Source organism: Ips typographus, unplaced genomic scaffold, assembly GCF_016097725.1.
Source record: "Ips typographus isolate SLU unplaced genomic scaffold, UJ_Ityp_2.0 IpsContig44, whole genome shotgun sequence".
NCBI classification, from domain to species: domain Eukaryota; kingdom Metazoa; phylum Arthropoda; class Insecta; order Coleoptera; family Curculionidae; genus Ips; species Ips typographus.
This window is the reverse complement of record NW_028098575.1, coordinates 746,773-754,904: the sequence shown is the minus strand read 5'-3', so window position 1 is coordinate 754,904 and position 8,132 is coordinate 746,773.

The following is an 8,132-nucleotide window of genomic DNA, read 5'->3' as shown; positions in this document are numbered from 1 at the left end:
GTTCACTTATTACCTGTATTAAATTAAAAGTGCGCAACAATGAATTCAAATATAGCTTATCAGCAGAAGACCCTAATACATTCACATTAAAATCACCTGATAAAATTATATTGTAATTTGTTAAAAACAGTGACAAAACCGACTCTCTGGAAGACAACTTAGAAATGCTGATCAAAGGAGGTATATACAGAGTTTTTCAATGAAAAGTAGCCACCCTGAATACCTTCCAAAATAATTTCTCTGTTGAAAAATTCTAAGACACGTCAACAAAGATTGCAAGGGGGACATCTTTTTACGTAGGATTTGAATTTCTGCCATCAGCCCCTTTGGCGCCATAGCCACCCCCACTAAGTTTTCAAATGGCACCATACCCTGTGTGGCACATCGTTGGAAAGGGTATTTCATAAGGAATTAATTGCACTATTTTATTTGTACATTTGCTTTGAATTGAGACCAAAAAAAAATTAAAAATACGTTTTGTGTTTATTTTTTGCTGCAGAAATAATAGCAAATAGCGGTTATCATTTAATTAATGGCTCAAAATAACCTCCGTTAACTTCCATACAATAACACAAGCGACTTTGGAAGAGTTCGCGAACATTTGTGAGGACTTACGGTGTCAGTTGTCGGCATTCATGTATTATTCTCTGCCTAAGGTCTGCAATATTGGCCGGCTGTGTTGCATAGACTTTAGATTTTAAATGCCCCCATAGAAAAAAGTCCAACGGAGTGAGGTCGGGTGATCTCGCAGGCCATTCCATGGGACCACGTCTACGAATCCATCTTCCAGGAAATCGATTGTTCAGATATTCTCGAACGGGAAGTGAATAGTGTGGAGGTGCACCGTCTTGTTGGAAAATTAGTTGATTTTCAAATAAATTTTCATCATTTTCTAGTAGCTCTGTTATGGTCGGATCAACAGTGGTGTCAAGAAGCTCAAGATAAGTAGCGCCATTCAAATTACCGTCAATAAAAAACGGACCAACGATGTGGTCTCCTAAAATACCTGCCCGAACATTAAGTTCTTCTGGATATTGGGTATGGGTTTCCCTAAACCAATGTGGTGGATTCGTGTCTGACCAATACCTACAGTTATGCCTGTTCACTTCTCCTTTCAAAAAAAACATACACTCATTGAAGCATTAAAAAAAAACAAACATTCACTGAACCAAATATTGTACAACAAGTTCACGTTGTTTGTCAGATTAGTAGACATAATTTCACAAAATTGTAGTCTTCTATCATAGTCATCTTCGTTTAATTCCTGAACCAATTTTACCTTGTATGGATTGTGTGAAAAATTGTGTTTTTTTTTAAATTCTCCATACACTGCTTGTTAAAACACCCGATGCATGGGAAATTTGATTTAAAGACTGATTATTATCCATTGCAACGTGTCCCAAAACAGCAATTGGTTCATTAATAATTTGTCTTTCAGATTGATGTTTTTTGTTTGTCACTGAACCAGTTTCCATAAATTTTTGCAACAACTTTAAGACATACTGATGACCAATTAATTTATCTGGACGGATTGCATTGAAAGCCCGCGCGGCAGCTCGTGCACAGTCGTTATGTTTGAAATAAAAACGTACAATTTCTATTCTTTCGGCAGTCGTGTAAACCATATTGACAATGTTCCTTCAAAACGAACTTACCAGTTGACCGACTGAGGCAAAAACATGGAATGGAAAACAAGTATTCGGTAGTGTTATCAGCAGTTTGACCAAAATAACAAAAAAATGTTTTTATTTTTTTTGGTCTCAATTCAAAGCAAATGTACAAATAAAATAGTGCAATTAATTCCTTATGAAATAGTCTTTCCAACGATGTGCCACACAGGGTATGGTGCCATTTGAAAACTTAGTGGGGGTGGCTATGACGGCAAAGGCAAAATTCAAATCCTACGTAAAAAGATGTTCCCCTTGCAATCTTTGTTTACGTGTTGTTGACGTTCGCATTTTTTAACAGAGAAATTATTTTGGAAGATATTCAGTGTGGCTACTTTTCATTGAAAAACCCTGTATATTGTCACGTTTAGGGGTGCGTAGTGAGGGATGGAAGAGAAACAACTCAGGTCACAGGTAAGCCCCCAGAATAGAAGGGCCAATACGGCCGTAATCGCCGTCGAATACATGAAACTTCGGGGAGGGTGAGTCTAGTTTTAGCCCTTCAGCTACACCGTAAATAGGGGCACGCAAGGTGTTCTTGTACGATATGACCAAAGGACCAAGTAGTCAACTGATAGGGTTAAGGGTTCTAACGGTCACTTAAAGTTGCGAGAGAACCCTTCTCTTTTCAGCCTGGGATCCTAAGAGGGTAGCGAGCCGTCCCACTACTTCAAGTTAGAGACTGTTGCTCGCCGACCGACCCGGAGACCAGTGACCTCCCCATGGGGAGGACCCCAGAGTTCGGTAATTTAGTCGAGCTACGGTGCATCTTTTATACCCGTCAGCGACCTCATTACGCTAACCTTGCTGACTATGGTGGTTTCTGGGTGTGCACCGTAACTACTAACACGGTTAGTCTCACCAAGCCAGTCTCACCTCGTTCCAGATCTGTTCGACCTCGTCCAACAGTTGAGTGTCAATAACTGACGCACTGAGTCCTTCGATCACATACACTCCAACTCCACCTCCACGTGACAAGCGATCTACACGAAAGAACTGATAACCAGGAACATGTAACATACTATCTGGATAATCGACATTTAGCCAAGTTTCTGACAAAGCCAGTACGTGAAATCGTTCCTTTAATATAAAATCCTTAATCTCGTCAAAGCAAGGGACAAGTGACCATATGTTAACATATGCAATATATAGATCACTCAGAGACTCTCTTCCTCTAGTTTGGATTGTTCTTGTCTTATTTATAAAAAATTACCAACAGGGCTATTTGGGAACAAATCAGGGTGTACACTCAAAAAATCTTTGTGTTTGTCAAAAAGAAATCTTTTAACACCAACGTCTTTGGGCCAAAAGTCACTACTATAGAATTCATCTTTTCTCTGCAAGGGACCAACAACTAAAAATGACTTGAGCCGATCTTCAGCAGTTGGATTTTCCTTGACTGTGATTTCTTCTGATTGAAAGCCATCCTTTCGCTTAATAAACTTGGTAATAATATCTACGGTAGCTGTTCCTTTTACTCGGTTAAGATAAATCCAAACCCGTCTGTCCCCTCCTTCGAAATTGGGGTCAGCGGTTCCAGTACCCAAATTTTTCCGCCTACGCCTCTTCGTTGAGCTTGTAGTCATGTTATCGACCTTGGCAACATTGCCTGCTTTATTCGTTCTCCTTATATTGTTGTTAGGTATAGGGGGCTTCAGTCCCTTAAATCGAACCTTACCCAACGGAGGAATTACCACAGGCGATAAGAGAGAAACAGGTTCCGTGATAGTCGGAACACTCGGAACTGTCGGCCCTGATGATGGAACTGCACGCGCGACATCACTATATTTCTTGGTTTGTTTAGTTACCTTTTTCGACTCCAAGTTAAGAATTTTCTCATGCAATAAATTGGTATTTTCCTCTAGAACACTATTTTTTTCAGCAAGTTCGTCCACCATTCTTTTTAAGTATGAGCTCCATTTTACTTTTTTCCATCTGAAAAATGTCACTTAGTTGATAACAAAATTTTTGGCACACCCATTCCTAAAAAAATGTCCAATGATAAAAGCTTTACCAATAAAAAGTCAGTTTCAAAAGATCGTAAAGCTACCTTAATAAAACGTGTTATTACAAATACTTTATAATGGTTCAAGAAACATGTAAAGATCGGCAGCCAGAGAGCGAGGATGAAGAGATACTAAAATTTAATCAAGAACCTGAAGAAATTATAAGATAAAATATGTGATTTCTCGACGACCAGATTGAGAGAACTACTAATTGACAAGAAATTGAGCATTTGGAGCACGCTTGTGTTACCTGTAAAAAATTAACTTTGTCATATTCATTGGTTTAGGGTTAATGTTGATGTGGCATATTGCAAATAACTGACACATGTAATAAAAAACTGACGTTACTGTAGATGGTAGGTAAGGACAGCTTACACAGCAACAAATTGGGGGTACGATTTTATCTGACGGCAACTGTATATTTGCAGTCTTTTGCATATTGTCCAAAAGCTATGCAGTTGTAGCACATGATCTCTAACTTGACATCTAGACCAGTCAACTTTCACTCTGCCCTGTTTCAATAAATTGTTATGACTCATTGGTTCTGCTTCTAATTTTATACATATCAACATGTTTGAACCTACTTATTGACTTTTTTTACACTTTTACATAAGATTGTGGTTCCATTTTCAAGTTACCAGAGGTAATTTTATTTACAGTTTCACCTTTGCCATTCTCAACATTTACGTCAGCATTGTTTATGTTCTAAATTTTTAGTTTTTGCATTTTAAGTGGAGGCAATTCCACTGTGTATTTACCTCTCAAGTTACTTTTCAGTTGAGACCAAAGTCCAGCAATTTTATTTTTGTTATCGCAGCTAATAATCACAATTCCCTTTTTTGCTTGTCGAAAATTTTGCTACGTTCAAGCCGGTCGGGTCGATGCCTCTTCTATTATCCTTTTTTATTGACAAACTGGATAGTTCTCCTATAGGTTTAACCAACAATCCTTTTTCAAGCAAACACTATAATCAAAAAGAATAACCGAAATACACGCAACGCTGCCAATGCCCAAATAGCTTAGATAGACCGTTGGTTTGTGTCAACAGTGTCAAAAAAAGTCAATGAGTTTTATTATATATGTATAAAAAAATTATTATATACAGGGTGATTCCAAAGTTGGTGCTTTCCTTTGACCTGCGAATAGGGCTTCAAAAAATAAGGTTTTTTTTTCTTTGACGCTTTTTCGAAATATGAACAATAACAAAGATACAGGGTGTCAAAGTTTTACTGAAAAAATAAAAATTTAATGATTTTGGCCGAACCACTTGAAGTAATTAAACAAAATTTTGTATGTGTCAGTAGCTACGTGGAAAGGAAATTTTCCAAGAAACAACAATTTCCTTGCGTTTACCAGTGGTGCGCGTACAATTTTTTTAAAACATTTTCGAAAAAAAATATTACCCTACTGGTTTTTTTTCAACATAAAATTTATTATTGAATTCCTTGTTCAATTCTAAAAATAAAGCCCCTTTATTTATTATTATATTATATATTATTATTTTTTGCTACGACGCACCGCTTTCGAGTATAAAAATAAAAACCGTCTTAATGCGTGCCTAAAATTAAATGTTGTTTTAATTTAAAATGTCAAATTATTAAAACTTTGACACCCTGTATCTTCGTTATTGTTCATATTTCGAAAAAGCGTCAAAGGAAAAAAAACTTTATTTTTTGAAGCCCTATTCGCAGGTGAAAGGAAAGCACCAACTTTGGAATCACCCTGTATATATTTGAAATGTAGATTTCATTATTAATTTGAAAAGCGTATTAAACTAAATTTTAAAATACTTTTTTAGGGAAAAGTGAGTTTGAATGTATTACGAGCAATTTGTGTACTTTTTTATATCTCAGTGCTCGTTAGTCCTCATTCAGAATAAAACGGTCCATACATTATACAATTAGTTGTACGAGAAGTACAAACATATGATGCGACAAGTTGTACATGATTTTGGCCACAAACACAAACTGAGCAATCAATCGGTCTTGCAGATTTGTAGTACTTTTTAAACTTACGCGTACGTTGTCAAAAACAACTACAGCAGCAATAGTGATCGCTTTAGTTCATGATGAAAGAAAAGTTAGGAAAAAGAAAGGAAAGGAAAAAGTTTGTGTTTATTGGCATATTCATTGGATTTCTCATCCTACAAAAAAACCTGCCCACGATAGAGATCAATAAATTCACTCCAAAATGTATTAGTCTCCATAGTTTTAAGTTCTTTTTTTAAGTTTATGTCCGATTTGTCGTATATCAAACACCGTCGTACGATAAATTTTTCTCCAGTCAAACTACCGTACGATCCAACCGGGTCGTACGACAGCATCACACACTATGCAATTATCGTTTCGACGGTCGAATCTACCTGAGTTGTACAACTTGTCGAACAACTAATTGTATAATGTATGGGCCGTTTAAAGCTTATATTATACAAGATGTCAAAAACTGTGGTGTGTGAAATCGTAAAAAATCCGACATTAGTCGTAACAAACGAAATTTAGGTTTTCAGGAAAGTCAGGCTTTATTGGTAGTGGTCAAACATTTGTGAAAACAACAAAAGTGTTTAAAAATGGTGAGGTTTTGCTTTTTTTATCAATCCCAATCCTCTTTGATAAACAAAAAACAAAACCTCACCATTTTTAACCAATCAGATCGGTGTTTACTGAATGATGCGGCATTAATTGGGCTGTTCCTAGATTTTGGAACGCCGTTTGAACTTTCTAACTGATAGAGTTGAGTACAGATGTTGCACAACAACTAACAAAAGTGATATCACAGTAGAATGCAAATGAAAGAAATTTTTAAATAACAGACTAGCAACTAATCCGAAAAAACTGCAATCATTTTGTTGCCAAAAAAATCTATTGTTGGATGAGATAACCTCATCCTTTTCCTCAAAATCAATAACCGTCAGGAAAATCTTTACTCAAAAACTTGGAATAGCATCAGATTCTTGCAAGTTTGTTCGTTCTCACACGAGTCATGACCGTTAAGCCCATTTTGATTATTGTGATTTTTCAACATAGGGTTACGTTTCTCAGGGATCATCGGTAGGGAATACCAAGAAAATACGGGAACACAAACGATGTGTTCACCACCGTTTTATGTAACATATTGAGTCCCTTTAAATCATGTTCTAGCCCCCGACTGATTAGGACCGTTTTATTACAAATAAATATTTTTAAGTCCCGCTGCACGTCTACCAAAGATTTTCTGCCATATTTTACAAAATCTTCTTTGTCGACGCAGCTAAATTTCGTGTTGAATTCCACAACTTCATTTACTGGTTTTACGTATTCATTGTACATTGCTTTGCCTGTGATGTCAACCAGCGTAACTTTGACCACTTCCAAACCAATGACAGTGTAGGACATTCACGGACATTTTTGTAATATCATTCATACATCTTAGCGGTTTGGTTTCCACACACGGCAAATTAACTGCAACAAAAAAAATGTAAATTATTTAATGTTTTAATGATAAGTTTACAGTATGAATAACATTGCGAGCCTCTGATCTTCAATTCCGAGCCACACAGTTAAGTCGTAGCCCATGAATGCGGCCGGAATTGACATTAAAACGATTTTTGACATTTAATAGGCACACCACCCCGCAGGGCTCCGTACTCTGCATTTGGTTGACCAGTTCTTCCATGTTATTGAAGGCTATTTATGGCATGGTTTTTCCCGGTTAGTAGGATCCATGTGTGATCCGACTGGGCTAAGGCAGAAGGGGCGCTTGGCGGCCGTGTCACGCATGCACGATGCATTAGACGAGCTCCATAGACAAGCTCTGCTCCCTCTCCATCAGGCTTTCACTCACCCTAGTTATGTGTGTGTCTTCACCTGACTATGCAGACTATGCATATTTGACCACTCTTGCATATTGCCAGCTCAGGAGTTTTGCGGCGACCATGCATCGGACCCCGGAATCACTATTCAGAATGGACATAGACTTTATTGTATTAACATCTATTTTGTTTTATGAGTATTTTTAATTTTGTAACTATTTTAATAAAATAATCTTTTTTTAAAAAGGTTTTACAAATAACCAGTAACATAAAGTGGCGCAGTCGGTAGGATTTCGAAAGGGATTTCATCGCGAAAATCTCGTCGGTTTCAACCGTTTATTCGAAAATCGAACTTGTATTATTAAGAAAGTGGACCGGAAACATTGTTCAACGTGTTCGTCGGGACAAGTAGTGCGTAAGGTAGATAGAAGAAACCGGTACGACCAGCAGAAAGAAGAATGAAGGCTTCCTTCCTGTAAGTTATCCTTGATTATATCTATTTTTCCTGTCTATGTCATTCTCCTCGAATTCTTCTGATTCCACGTTGGAAAGCAGTGAAAACGAGTTAGGTTTAGAGCAACCGATTTCTATTGCAGAAAACGATCATTTAGTTTTAGAAAATTTATTTAGTAACCTTACTATTACTAAAAGTTTACCAATAATGGCTCCACC